Source organism: Panthera uncia (genome assembly GCF_023721935.1).
Source record: "Panthera uncia isolate 11264 chromosome D3 unlocalized genomic scaffold, Puncia_PCG_1.0 HiC_scaffold_8, whole genome shotgun sequence".
NCBI lineage: Eukaryota > Metazoa > Chordata > Mammalia > Carnivora > Felidae > Panthera > Panthera uncia.
In genome coordinates this window covers 69,440,933-69,456,427 of record NW_026057586.1, presented here as the reverse complement: position 1 = coordinate 69,456,427, position 15,495 = coordinate 69,440,933, and the positions used below count along the sequence as shown (strand labels likewise).

Sequence of the window (15,495 nt, the reverse complement as noted above, 5' to 3'; positions counted from 1 at the left end):
ACAAGATGGTGATAGAGATTATAAACAAGTAATATTTAATTTCTCTCAAATTACTTCTTCAGATCAGCACTAGGGGACACTCTTTTACAATATCCTGTAGGACACTGAAAACCACCTAATAGTCCTTTAGTCCTTAAACATTGCCAGGTGTCTTTTGTTGACTTCAAAATATAGCTTTCATTTCTGTGTATAACCTTCAAATCTGACTCAACACATCAATTGTTTCCCTTAAAACTTCAAGAAATAAAATGAGCAAAATAAGGAACTACAGAAGTTTAAGCCCTAGTTCTGGTCCATTAAGCCATGTAAATGACCCCCTCCTGGGGTAGTTATTAGTCTTAGAGACAATACATAAGAAGAATAGGGGCACCTGGGTGGCTCCATTGGTTAAGCCTCCAACTCTTGATTTCAGCTCAGGTCATGATCTCACAGTTCATGGGATGGAACCCCACATTAGGTTCTGTGCTAACAGTGCTGAGCCTGCTTGGGATTCTTTTTTTGCCTCTCTAAATAAATAAATAAATAAATAAACATTAAAAAATAATAAATAATAATGAGAAGAATTTTTAAATAGATTTCTTCATTGATTTAAAAACAAAAATCTCTCTATGGGAGTGCCTGGCCGACTCAGTCAGTAGAGCATAATCCCGGGGATTGTGAGTTTGAGCCCTACATTGGGTGTAGAGATTACTTAAATACATAAACTTAAAAAAAATTTTCTATGATCATAAGACATTCTGATGGCATTTCTAGAGAATCAAGCACTGAAAAAAGCATCATTCAATTAGGACATAATGGCTAGGACATTATATCTATATAGGAATGTACAGAAACCTGGATTAAACTGATACTATCACTGAAAACTCTGAGACAAATCAGGGCACTTGTTTTTGAGAAAGGATTCAAAGTTGGTTACTATTAGCATTTGGTAAATACCTGAGGAATTAACATTTCTAAAATAAGTAAAGTTAAATTTTATTTACACATATATGTGTGTGTGAAGAGAGAAATAAACAGCAGTATAATGTAGTAGAAAGCAGCTTTGGAGTTAAGAAACCTAGGTTCAAATTCTGTTCAACTATCTAGTAGCTTTGTAACTTGGCCATATCACGCAATCACCCTGGGCCTCAGTTTCCTTTTTTGTAAAACAGAGACAATAAATCCAACTTCTCAGGGCTCTTACAATGTTTATATGGGGATGTGTACATCCAGAGAGCATATCTAGCATAATGGTTAAGTACTCGCACTCTTCTGGAGTCACATTATCTAGGATCAAATTTCAGTCTACAATTAACTTGCCATATCATCTTGGGCAGATTGTGTGCCTCAGTTTCCCCATCTTAAAACAAGGATAGTAATAGTACCAGCTTCACAGGGTTGTGGGAGGACTAAATGAGTCAGTATATAGAGGGCACTTAGAACACTGACAAATATTTCATTATAAGTAATAAAGCATGTTTATTTTTTAAAATCTTATGTTAGTATTTGAACTCCTAGTTTTCTTCCGGCCTTCCAGTTGTTCCTTCTCATTGTCTACTTCAGACTTTTTTCCCCGCCCATTTTTTTAGCATTTGTGTTCAGGGTTCTGTACTAGGAGCTCTTTTTTTTTTTTTTCTTACTTCTAAACACACTCCCTGGATGAACAAACACATTCCCATTGTTTCAATTACTGTATCTATTCACATGATTGGATATAAGGAGCCCAGGTCCTTATGTCTAATCCCTGAGGAGTTAGAAATCTATACCTCAGTCTATGAGACAGTTCCACTTTGATGTTCCCAACACATCTAAATGTCAGTTCTTTCCCCCCAAAACCTATTTCTGTTCCCTAGCTCAGTAAATGACATCATCAAATACCTAACTGTTCAAGCCTAAAAACTATGACTCAACTCTGTTCCCTCTCTCATTTCCACATCCAGTCTCCTGAACATTTATCAAATATGTCCATTACTCACTTTATACATGCTGTTATCTCTGCTTTAGATCAAATTAGCTTCATCTTTTGTCTGGACTGCTACAACCACCAGTCTAGTCTGCCTGTCATTGATCCTGCCCTTCTCCGGGCTGTTTTTTGTACCGTAGCCAAAGTTTTCTTTCTAAATTGTGAACTTGATTATGTAACTTCTTAGACTGAAATTCTTCAATGGTTTCCCACTTTGCTCAGGATAAAATCCAAACTCCTTACCATGGCTTCAAGATCTGGCTCATGCCTTCTTAGCCACATCTCTAACCATTTTCCCTTACACTTTTATGAATCAGCTATTCGTATCTACTTTGATTACCCTAAAGGACCATATTCTCTACAGCTTTCAGGCTTTTGCAATATTCCTTCTGCCTGAAACATTCTCCTCCATTCTCAATTCTTACTTATCTCCTGGACATGGTTTAGTATAATGTTCTCAAGGAAAATTTCCTGATTCACTACAACGAGCAAGTTGGGTTATGTGCCCATTGTAATATATACTGTATCATGGTTGTATTTATGTATCCATCCCACCCTACTGTGAGCTAACATGAGAGTAAAGTTGTGTCTGTCTAGCTCATTTATTTTTCAAAGTTTTTTTAAAGGTACAATTTAGTGGATCTTGGTATATTCAGGGTTTTGCAACTGTCACTATTAATTCTAGAAGATTTTTGTTCCCCAAAAAGAAACTCTGTCCCCATTACCAATCACTCCCCACTCTCTCCTCCCCGACACCTTGCAACCACTAATCCATGTTTCATCTCTATGGATTTGCCTATTCTGGACATTTCATATAATGAAACCATGTAATATGTGACCTTTTGTGTCTGCTTTACTTCATTCTTTAAAAAAATTTTTTTTTTTAATGTTTATTGTTGAAAGACGGAGAGAGACAGAGAATGAGCGTGGGAGGGGCAGAAAGACAGGGAGACACAGAATCCAAAGCAGGCTCCAGGCTCTGAGCCATCAGCACAGAGCACGCAGGGCTCGAACTCACAAACTGCGAGATCGTGACCTGAGCTGAAGTCGAACACTCAACCGACTGAGCCACTCAGGCGCCCCTGCTTTACTTCATTCTTGAATCCTCAGCACGATTACAGTATTGAAACAAAATAGATGCTCAATAAGTATCTCCTGAATCAATAGAGATACTACAAGAACAAGGAAGAATTAAGCATCTAGAAAAGAATTACAGAATATTAATATTAATAGGTAGAAGGAACTTTGAATGTCATCTACTCCAAACATCTAATTTTCTAGATGAGGAAATCAAGGTCCAGAGAAGTCAACTGACTTAGGGTCAATCAAACATTTAGTGGTAGAACTGAGAATAAAACTCAAGAAACTCTGACTCACAATTTAGGGGTTTTTCTACAATGACTCCCCAAAATAAAATCCCTTTTTGCTTTCATCCCACCTAAAATAATGCACTACCCAGGAAGCTAGGTGGCTCAATCCATTAAGTGTTCAACTCTTGATTTCAGCTCAGATTGTGATCTCATAGTCATGAGATGGAGCCCCACGTCAAGCTCTGCTCTGGGCACGGAGTCTGTTTAAGATTCTCTCTCTCGGGGCGCCTGGGTGGCGCAGTCGGTTAAGCGTCCGACTTCAGCCAGGTCACGATCTCGCGGTCCGTGAGTTCGAGCCCCGCGTCAGGCTCTGGGCTGATGGCTCGGAGCCTGGAGCCTGTTTCTGATTCTGTGTCTCCCTCTCTCTCTGCCCCTCCCCCGTTCATGCTCTGTCTCTCTCTGTCCCAAAAATAAATTAAAAACGTTGAAAAAAAAAAATTTAAAAAAAGATTCTCTCTCTCTCTCTTCCCTCTGCCCCTCCCCCACATTTCATGCATGCTCTCTCTCTCTCTCTCAAAATAAATAAATATAGGTAAATAAATAAAATTATGCACTACCAGTGCCTTCCTAGTTGTTGGGCTTGCTTGCTTATTTCTAAATACAGTAGTGTCTTTGTGTCTTTTTCTGTTTTTCTAGAATGAGTTCGCTTTAGGAAGGCAAAATGTATCTAATTTTTTTTTTTTTTAATAGCGAGGCTCTTTTCAACCTCTAACTATTCTGTTGTTACTGTTGTTTTCCCTTTGAGCAGGTGTTTTGTGGAAGTCTCCTATTCAAGTACAAACTCTGCTTAATTTTGAAAGCTCACAAGCTAACAGCCCCAGGAGGTATGACACTACACATAATGCACTCTTAGAGAATAACTCTGATTGTTTTTTTATCACCTTGTTCTAACTCATTATCTAAAAACCTAGGAGAGATTTCATAACTATGGATTTGAAGAACAGAACTCTAACTTTCAAATGTCTTTCACTTATATATTTGCTTGCATATTTGACCCACAAACATCTGAAACTTCACAGGGCATCAATATCTTTCATTTTTATGCTTGTCTACTCTGTGACAAGAATTATGATCTTGAGAAAGAGAAAAGATTTCTGTGCTTTCTCAGATAAAGACTCATGCTAGGCTTACCTCTTGACCTACATCTCAACTGCCCTATTTAAAATGGTGACACAATTGCTTACTGTTTTACCCTTTTATGTGTGAATCCAAGATTCAGATAAAGATTAACCAGCTACTGTTCAGCGCATTAAAGCCTAAGCCACTTTTTTCCTTCTTTGGCCATTGTGAGTGAAGCAAAAACCAGTTTTATTATGTTTGCCCAAAGACAATAATAGTTGATTTCCTAACACTCCCCACCCATCTTTCTCAATCTTCCAAAACCATTTTTTCCCAACAAATCCCCTTTCTCTCAAATGAGTAATATCGAATAGCTGGATTCTAATAAATGCAACTAGATGATCTTTCTTGCCTGATTGGAAGGATGGCTTTACTGAAAGGAAGTACATTTTGACCTAAATGGGCTCAGCAACATAGAATTGGAAGGGAAAGGACACATCCTCTACAGATAATCCAATCTCTTCACTTTAAAGAAAAGGAAAGTCAATTTAGTGGAGGAAAGATAGTCTTTTTAACAAATAGTACTGGAACAATAGGACATGCATAGGCTGAACAACCCCCCCTCCCAAAAAAAAAGAACAAAACAAACCCTCAACCTAAATTTCACACTGTATACAAATATTAATTCAAAATGGGTCATGGAGGGGCGCCTGGGTGGCTCAGTCGGTTGAGCGTCCGACTTCGGCTCAGGTCATGATCTCGCGGTCTGTGGGTTCGAGCCCCGCGTCGGGCTCTGTGCTGACAGCTCAGAGCCTGGAGCCTGTTTCGGATTCTGTGTCTCCCTCTTTCTCTGACCCTCCCCTGTTCATGCTCTCTCTCTCTCTGTCTCAAAAATAAATAAAATGTTAAAAAAAAATTAAAAAAAAAACACAAAATGGGTCATGGATTTTGACAATAGAGAAGAGGAAAACGAAGTTCAACAAAAGAACTTGGTTTATTGAGGCACCTGGGTGGCTCAGTCGGTTGAGTGTCCAACTGCAGCTCAGGTCTTGATCTCTTTCATGGTTGGTGAGTTCAAGCCCCACAGTGCAGAGCCTGCTTCGGATTCTATCTCCCTCTCTGTCTCTCTGCCCTCCCTTGCTCACATACTTGCATTCTCCCTCTCTCAGAAATAAATAAACATTTTAAAAAAAATTTTTTTTAAGAACTTGGTTTGTCAAAGGTCACCCAGTTACTCAGAGGTTTCACAGAATTTGCTTCCACAAATTATCATTCACCATTTTAATAAATCCCATTTGGCTCTGGTAATTTCTTCTCCCAGCTCACTCAGAACAAATGGTTTCCACTATATTAACTGGGTATTTGTACATGCTATTTTGGTTTTTTAATATCTTCTTCAGGCTATTTCAATTATTCATTCATTCAACATTTACTGGGTGACCACAATGTGCCAGTCATCATCTAGGATTACAGTGATGTAAAATAATACTGTTCACATGGCAAGAGATTGATGATGCTCTAATGGGGGAGACATTAGACTCTCAGCCTAATTAAATAAAAAATTCCTATAGGGGCAGGCGCCTGGGTGGTTCACTTCATTAAGAGAGGGACTCATCATTTCTGCCCAGGTCATGAGAACCGTTGGGCTTTGTGCTCACTGCGCAGAGCCTGCTTGGGATTCTCGCTCCCCTTTTCTCTCTGCCCCTCCCCTACTCGCTTTCTTTCGCTTTCTCTCAAAATAGATATTAAGAAAAAGAAAGAAAGAAAATTCCTTTAGGGGCAAGCACCCAGCTTTATCTTCATTTTCACCAGCGAGTACATGATGTACCGCACACCCCCTCCCATGCTCTGCACATCCGAACACACGTCGGTGATTGGCTAATCTCGCGTTTCAAGACACTTTCTCCTCTGTACTGTTTGGGGAACTAAAGTCCACGGAGATTAAAGGCACGTCCCGGTTAAGGTGGAAAAGGAGTCAAGGTCATTCCGTGCGGACCCATCCCCAGCTCTGTCATCTCCTGATGATTCTGGCAAGGACTGATTCTGGCAGAACACCTCCATGTCTGGAGAAAACCTGACCTAGCTAAATTCACCCCCAAAGCTCCACACCCAACGCACTCCCCCACCCCGCCCCATCCTGACTGGCCGCTGATTACCCTTGCAGCTTCCTCACCAAGACTCAATCCTCCTTTTCCACCGAAATCTGAATTCAATAGCTACTTTGGTGTTCACACTACAATTATCGCCACTCTTTTTTTTTTTTTTTTTTTTCTGGTTTTTGCGAAAATTTTTAAAACGGAGCCCTGGGGGGGGGGGGGGGGGGGGGGGGGGGTTTTTTTCAAGCTCTTTTTTTTTTTTTTTCCCCCCCCCCCCCCCCCCCCCCCCCCCCCCCGCCTTCCCGCTTCTCCTCAGGGTACTTCGGGGCTCAGCGAAATACTTTCAAATCAAACTTAAAGCCTCAAGTAAAAGGAAAGGAAAAAAAAAATTAACCTAAGAACACGGAAGTAACAATGCTCAAGCGCCCTCTTTCTCCGGGCACCTTGCCTCTGCACAGCCCTCACCTCAGCTCCTCGAGGTCTCTCTCAGATCTCTCAGAAGGATGCCCAACGGCCTTTTCGAGCCCAAACCCTTTCGGGCTCATGAATAGTCAACGACGCCTTTCTGGGTGGGGCGAGAGACTCTTACTCATGAATAATTCATAACCTCTCCAAGTCAAGCCCGGGCGGCCCGCCTTGTTCGGCTTCATGAATATGCAAAAAGCTGCCAGAGGCTGCTAACGGCCCCCTGGAGATCCCTGCCCCCTCGGCGCCGGCGTCGTCCGCGCCTGGCCTCCTTCGCTCTGGGTTCCCCGCCACATGCCCCCCGGTCGCCGGCGCCGCGTCTCTTCTGCCGCCTTCTCGCCCTTCCGAAGGCTGGCCACGCGCTCCCGGGCCTGAGGAACCCGTGCCTGGCTCGCGGCGCCGCACGCGAACACCGACGGGCCCTTCCGTTCAGGACCACTCGGCTTGCGCAGCCGGCACGTCGAGGACAGCCCGCCGCGGGGCTTGCTGAGGAGACGCCTGCCGGCCCAGGTGAGGCGGCGGCGGGGAGGCCGACGCGGGCGGTGCTGGGTTAAAGCCCGGAGGACCGCTTTTTATTGCGTGCCTGGGACCGGGACTGAAGGCCGGGGAGGGGGGGGGGGGGATGAGGCGGACAGAGAGGCCTGAGGCCACTGCAGAGTGGGATGAGGGAGAAGCATCTAGAGCTTTTGGGGACGGCTGTCAACCTGGAAGCGGGAGCTACAGGTCTAGAGACAGACGTTTTCATCCTTGAGGGTATCTCACTTCTTTCCTAGCATAGACCCAACTTTGCGTTATTTCGAACGTTGATTTGTAATTACGCAAATGAAACCTCAGCGAGGTGATCCCCGTAAGCAGTCGGGTGTTGGTCTCCTCAGATCCTTTCTCACGCGTTCAGGGACATACTCAGTGCCTTGTGGAGCTTTTCTAAGGTTCGTGAAGTCCTTTGAACCTCTGCAATGCGATTTCTTAGAAAATGGGTAAAGGAAGCATGGGGTCACTTGAAACCTAGTTTTACTTTGTTTCTGCAGTGAAGGAAAAAAAGATACCAGTTGGTAAAAACATGAGTTTATAACATAATGACTAAGCCATAATTTGGGCTAAAATTGTTCTTTAGCGTAGTTTTTTTTTTTTTTTTAACGTTTATTTATTTATTTTGAGAGAGCCTGTGCGAGCAGGGGAGGGGCAGAGAGAGAGAGAGAGAGAGGGAGTGAGAGAATCCCAAGCAGGCTTCCCGTTCAGGGCAGAACTGGACCCAGGGTTGGACCCCACGACCGTGAGAACATGACCTGAAGCAAAATCAAGAGTCTGGGCTTCAACCGACTGAGCCACACAGGTGCCCCAAGTGCAGGTTTTCTCATCCTCTCCCTGCCAAATTGTGATAGCCCAAAATGTCTCCAGATGTGGTCAAATGCAAAATCGCCCTTGGTTGAGATCAACTGATTTAATCCCAAACTTTCCAGAAGTAATTGTCTTTAAGCTCCAGCCTGGCAGATGGTCTCTCTGCTCCAGCCCTTTCCATCGTCAGTATTTACCAGCTTCCATCTGGGGGGACCACTAGTCCCTCCGTGGTAGCTGTTCTCATTCTCATCTGCCCTCAAGTCTCAGCTTTGGTAACTATGCAAAGAGCTTTCCCCCTCTTCCCTGTGCTAATGAAAGTTTCTCTCTCTCCACCCTGCTCGCAAATGCAGTTATTACCTCTCATTACTACTTTTCCTTCCTCAAACGTATCACAATCTGGATTTCATTTATTTGTTAATCTGTTTTTCTTTACCACCTAGAATACAGTAAGCCGTAGTAGAGTTCTCATCCGTCTGGGTCACTCCTGGATGTCTAGTGACCATCCCAGTGCCTGGTACACAGTGATCACTCAATAAACATTGGAGGATGGAAATATATAACCCTCTCTTCCTCCTAAGTACGTCTGTGGAGTTTCTCCTACTCCTTTCCGTTCTCATTCCCTGCTGGGCTCCTTGTGACCTTTGTTTAGAACTTGAATGGAAGAATGAACGCCTAGAAGCTGTGACTAAATTCTTCACTCTTCCCACTGACTTATCCACTCCTTGAGGGCAGAAACTGTCCTTTATAAAGTTCACTGAAGGTATTCATATAGTTGAATGAACCAATCTATGACTTTAAGGAACAATATTAGACAATTAAAAATTGATAGGAACACTGGGGGCTTTAGAAATTATCAATTTAGTGACACCTGGGTGGCTCAGTCGGTTGAGCCTTGACTTTTTATTTCAACTTTTTTGTGATCCCAGGATTGTGGGATGGAACTCTGTCTCAGGCTCAACACTCAGCACAGAGATTCTCCCTCTCCACTCCCCGCCCCCCCATCACAAGTGAGAGAGAGAGAGAGAGAGAGAGAGAGAGAGAGAGAGAGAGAGAGGAAGGGAAGGGGAAGGGGAAGGGAGGAAGGTACTTTAGGGATGAGAGCTTAAGTAATTTGTGCAAAGTCCTCAAGCTTGTTAAGACACCAAGTCACAAGTCTCACACCTTTCTTTCAAGTCTCTTTTCTAATCTCCAGCCAACCTAGTTTCTTATTCCTTTTCTGTGAACATGACTTAGAGCTCAAACATGAAAATCCCAAGCCAAAGACCTGCTTCTTGTCAACTAAAAGCTTTTGAGCTTGTATCCTTCATCTTTTGATTAAATCTACCCTGGGGATAATGGCCTAATGAGCTCAAAAGTGTATGATATTCAAACGATTACCCATCTTCTCTTGTACCTTTCAGTGATTAGAGATTGGAAATTGTCCCTGTCAGAGCAAAGTACCTTGTTTGTTTTGGAAGGAAAAATGTACATTGTGGGAGAAATTGATCGTTGTGTATAAATTTCCAAATAACCAGTTAAAGTTTGGCCAAACCCTGTATCCAGTAGAAAAATAACATGTGAAACAAATTAAAATAAGGTGGGGAAGGGGAATCTTATTTGAGATGACTTTCCTTGCCTATCACTCTTTAGACATGTATGTTTCCTTTTACTCTGTGTTCCTGAAACAGTTGTCACTCCTCATTAATCAGTCTCTGGTTAGACCTTTGTTTTTTGAGAGCTAAAGACCATTTTTCCTTCTCAGTTAAATTCAGGGTTCCTTCTTTTACCTTCTTGATTATTTTAACTAGGCAGCACCTGGTTAGTAGAGTCTTGTGGCATCCTCTCAGCTGTTAGGATTTTGGATTTTTTTTTTCTGAGGCATCTGACAGCACTTTTAGTCACAGGGAATAGATAAATGTCTGACAGATTGGAACTTTCCCCATCAAGTTCAGTTTAAGCTTGGAAGTCTTCTCCGAAAGATGGTTTACATGAAGGTTGTCAAAAATAGACATATTGAATATAAAATATATTTTCAAGAGGACATCTCTAGATGCATTTCCCTTTTCAGTGTACACAATCGTGATACCAAATACAGAGAAAAGAAATTGGGGTGGAGGGAGAAATTAAGAGTAAAGTGTGGTTTCTTTATCCTCTTTACTTTCAACTTTTATTAGAATTCTTAAAATCATAACTTACAATCTTCATAAAGCTAACACCACCATATGCATTCATTCATCAAGCATTTATTTTATACCTGCTATTTGTAAAGCACTTCGCTTGGCATTGTGGGGACCAGAGAGATAATAATTTGGTCTCTGAGCTGTGGAAGTTCACAGTTTAGTAAGAATACCTGTAAACACATTACTCACATAGAAAATATTAATGCTATATTAATGGAAGTATAAATTATAAGATGGAATGTAGAAAAGGAAGCTATGCATTCTAAATAATGAATCAAGACAGCTTCACAAAGAAGGTAACATTTTAGGAGGAGAACATGTATATATAATTTCCTTTGCTCATTCTTTGGCAATGGTTAGACAATTTCAAACCGGTAAAAGCAGACATTTTGCCCACCACTTTAGAACTAGGAAAGAAAAGGAGGTGTAAGATTCTTTTTTTCCATTCCTGGTAGCAGCATGCTTCTGAAAGCTGGATGTTACCTTAACAATCCCAAATGCCTCATTCATAGTTAAGAGGAGAGTGCCAGCTGCATTATTTCAAGCCCTTATTTCCACATTATGTTGTTATTTTATTCTGGTCTCCATTGGGGCATATAGTAGCCATGAGATTTTTAGTTAATTAATTATTGTCAGTGGTGTTTATAAATGTTTTTATGAATGTGACTCTGGAGTCCCAGAATTTTAAGTGTCACTGAGAAGAGAAACAAAATGATTTAGAGAACTGAAGTGTTTTTTTTTTTTTTTAATGTTTTTATTTTATTTTTGAGAGAGAGATAGCAAGAGCAGGGGAGGGGCAGGGAGAGGGAGACACAGAATCTGAAGTAGACTCCAGGCTCTGAGCCTGACGCAGGCCTCAAACTCATGAACCATGAGATCATGACCTGAGCTGAAGTCAGATGCTTAACTGACTGAGCCACCCAGGCACCCAAGAACTAAAATTTTGAATCAAGCCTCTATGTGTAAGCTAGCTATATTGCCTAACTTATTTAGGGTAATTTTTAGAGAGAAAGACAAATAGAAAGGATTACCAACGTGGCTTTAACTTTTGAACTTGATCCATTCTTTGGCAGCTAAAGAGAAGCCAGTCAGTATGAAATAGGCCTTTCAAAATGAAATAAGTCCAACTATAAGGTTTTATTATAAGCTTCTGCTGCTTCTGCCCATACCCTGGCTACTTACAAAATACAATTCCATGTGTAGGTGACAATTTATCACGGCCTTCATGGCCATTCAGAGTTGCATATTGATTTCTACATCCTTTGAATTGATCTTTTCTGACTGGCAGAAGAATCTTCATGTGGGTTGTATGTTTCTGAGGAAAACTTAGTGTTTAATGAATTGGAATAGGAAATGACAGTGGCTATAAGGGACATGTTGCTGCCTGCTTGAATGCCCTAAGAAATGATGTCAGGGCAGGTAATAATTCTGAAACATTATAGAAATGTTCTATTTGGCTACTTGTTTCTCTTTTCTGCTGACTAAGGAGTTTTGGTGACATGTAAAATGATGTTATACTTCCTAATGTTTATCATTTAATAGGAAAGATTTCAAATGAAATAGATTTTAAACTGGTTTTTCGTAACTGCTACTTGGTACATCTTCATAGAGATCTGAGATGAGGTGATGTTCAAAATTTACCACAGTACTGACAGCCTGTATTTTGAAACCCTTTATTTCTACACATTTTGATGCTTGGAACGTGACAGTTACCACAAAAAAGGTTTAGAACTCCTGTGAGACCATAGTGCAGCCTCAGCCCTTTGAGAGGCTTTTTTTCTTCCTTTAATTTATACTAACTCAGTGATAAATGTGTATTAATGACCTCTGGTTGAGAAGGTTATTAATTTAAGATTCAGAATACTTATGATCTTAATCTTAGCACAAATTGAATGCAAATATAAGACATTTGAGGCAAGATGTTCTTTATTTCTCTTTTTATTTAAATTATTGCCCCTTTATTTTCCTTTCTTTTTCTTTCTTTCTCTCTTTCTTTCTTTCTTTCTTTTTCTTTCTTTCTTTTTTTTTTTAAGTAATCTCTACATCCAGCATGGGGTTTGAACTCGTGACACACAGATCAGGAGTCACATGTGCTACTGACTGAGCCAGCCAGGTGCCCCCAATGCAGGCTTTTCTATCTCTTCTCAAAAAACAAACAAACAAACAAAAAGCAATTTCTTTCTGCCAAGAGAAAGATTTAACAAGTGGAAAGTGAGTAAGACATTAACAGGAAAATCACGTACGTACATAGCTTTTAAAAATGGAAGGGAGGGGGCGCCTGGGTGGCTCAGTTGGTTGAGCGTCCAACTTCGACCCAGGTCATGATCTCACGGTCTGTAGGTTTGAGCCCCGCATCGGGCTCTGTGCTGACAGCTCAGAGCCTGGAGCCTGCTTCCGATCCTGTGTCTTCCTCTCTCTCCGCCTCTCCCCCATTCTCACTTTGTCTCACTCTGTCTCTCAAAAATAAATAAATGTAAAAAAAAAAAAAATTAAAAAAAATGGAAGGGAGAAAGAATTTCAAGAAGACCTCATTTAGAGATTTACTGTGACTCACACCTAACAAAACTCCCAGAAAGCCAGATTCCTGTGAAAGTCATATTTTCAAATATGCCAGGAGTTTGGGGCTATGTTAATCTTGGTCACATTAGTGCACAGAGCAGAAAGATTTACTGTAGTAAGAGGCATTGGAAGAATTCAAAATATCACCTTATCAATCCTCTGTGGACATTCCTCTCCCTTTATTTTTTGAAGAGTGCCTAGACATAAGACATAATAAACACACATTGAATGAATGCATAGATGTTGAAGAACCCCAAATATCCCAGTGATGAACTGGATGTGTTCAAATTATGCCTAATGGAGTTAGTTGATCTTTGAAAAGGTTGCATTGCAAATTTCCTGTTTTTGTTGTTAGTATTATTTTTCCATTTATCCTAATTTGAAATCATTATCTTTTTTTGTTACCTTTTTTTCAAGTATAGCGTATGTACAGAAAACCATCCTCTCTTTAAAATGTACCTTTCATTGGGACACCTGGGTGGCTCAGTCGGTTAAGCATCTGACTTTTGGTTTCAGCTCACGTCATGATCTCACAGTTCGTGAATTTGAGCCCCACATCGGGCTCTGTGCTGATAGCATGGAGCCTACTTGGGATTCTGTCACCTTCTCTCTCTGCTTCTCCTCTCCTCACTCTTTATATCTTTCTCAAAAAGTAAATTTAAAAAAAGGGGGGGGGCACCTGGGTGGCTCAGTCAGTCAGGTGTCCAACTTTGGCTCAGGTCATGATCTCACAGCTCGTGGGTCTCTCTCTGCCCCTCCCCTGCTCACACTTTGTCTGTCTCTCTCTCAAAAATAAATAAACATTAAAAAAATTAAAAAGAAACAAAAAATAATGAAATTTACCTTTTATTTACATATACATAAAATTCACCACTTTAAAGTGTAATCAGTGTTTTTTATCATATTTATATAGAGTGGTATAATCACCACTAAATCAGAACATTTTTATCACCCCAAAAAGAAACCCCATGCTCAGCAATGACTCCTCATTTCTTTCTCCCCTAGCCCCTATAAACCATTAATCTACTTTTTGCCTCTATGGATTTGACTGTTCTGGATATTTCACATAAATGGAATCATACAATATATAGTCTTTTGTGTCTGGTTTCTTTCATTTAGTATAAAAATTAAAGTGTGATATTCATGTTGTAGCATGTATCATATCAACACTTCATTTCTTTTTATGGCTGAACAATATTCCGTTGGTGGATATACCACATTTTGTTTATCTGTTCATCAGTTGATGGACATTTGGCTTGTTTCCACTTTTTGGCTATTAAGAATAATCCTCCTGGGGTGCCTGGCTGGCTCTGTCAGTAGACTGTGTGACTCTGTTTTGTTGTGTTTAATGTTTATTTATTTTTGAGAGAGACAGAGTGCAGGTTGGGGAGGAGCAGAGAGAAAGACACACACACACAGAATCTGAAACAGGCTCCAGGCTCCAAGCTGTCAGCACAGAGCCTGACACAGGGCTCAAACTGACAAATCACGAGATCATGACCTCAGCTAAAGTCAGATGCTTAGCTGACTGAGCCACCCAGACACCTCTAGAACACGTGATTCTTGAGTTCAGGGTCATGAGTTAGAGCCTCACATTGGGCATGGAGCCTACCTAAAGTAAAAATTAAAAAAAAAATCCTCCTGAATATACATTTTCCAAAAAAAATATACAGGTGGCCAAGAGACACATGAAAAAATGCTCAACAACTCCAGTCATCAGGGAAATGCAAATCAAAACCACAATAAGATATCACCTTCACATGGGTTGGAATGGCTAGTATCAAAAAGACAAATAACAAGTGCTGGTGAGCATGTGGAAAAAAGAATAAAAACATTTTTTTAAGTTTTTTTTTTAATCGGGGCACCTGGGTGGCTCAGTTGGTTGAGTGTCCAACTTTGGCTCAGGTCATGATCTCGTGGTTTGTGAGTTGGAGCCCTACATCAGGCTCACTGTTGTCTGTCTGTCTGTCAGCACAGAGCCTGCTTTAGATCCTCTGTCCCCTTCTCTCTGCCTCTCCCCTGCTGTGCTCTCCGTGGGCACCCCCCCAAATTTTTTTAAGTCTTTATTTTAATCACCTGGTGCTCCTCATGACAAGTGCACTTCTTAATCCCCATCACCTATTTCACCCATCTCTCCCCCCCACCTCCCTTCTGTAACTATCAGTTTGTTCTCTATAGTTAAGAGTCTGTTTTTTGACTTGTCTCTCTTTTTCCCCCCTTTTGCTCGTTTGTTTTGTTTCTTAAATTCCACATATGAGTGAAATCATGGTATTCATCTTTCTCTAACTGACTTATTTCACTTAGCTTTATACTCTCTAGCTCCATCCATGTTGTTTGCAAATGGCAAGATGTCATTCTTTTTTATGACTGAATAATATTCCATTGGGTGTGCGCATGCGTATATATGTATATACACATATACACCACATCTTCCTAATCTGTTCATCTATCAATGGATACGGGCTGCTTCCCTAGTTTGTCTATTGTAAATAATGCTGCAGTAAACA

The 15,495-nt window shown here is 40.9% G+C and overlaps 1 protein-coding gene and 1 long non-coding RNA gene across 6 annotated transcripts in view; one reads left to right on the top strand and one right to left on the bottom strand.

Moving 5' to 3' along the window:
* The window catches only part of HORMAD2 (HORMA domain containing 2), a 91,485-nt gene extending 84,096 nt beyond the window's left edge, over window positions 1–7,389 (bottom strand). For 4 of the 5 annotated variants that reach the window (XM_049619859.1, XM_049619855.1, XM_049619858.1 and 1 more), the window contains exon 1: window positions 6,933–7,389. The gene's annotated coding sequence lies outside the window, so the exon portion shown is untranslated. The remainder of the gene's footprint in view (window positions 1–6,932) is intronic. The other variant, XM_049619857.1, reaches the window with a different exon arrangement.
* Window positions 7,353–15,495, top strand: part of LOC125914520 (uncharacterized) — a 55,705-nt gene continuing 47,562 nt past the window's right edge. The window contains exon 1 of the long non-coding RNA XR_007455328.1: window positions 7,353–7,442. This is a non-coding gene — a long non-coding RNA (uncharacterized LOC125914520). The remainder of the gene's footprint in view (window positions 7,443–15,495) is intronic.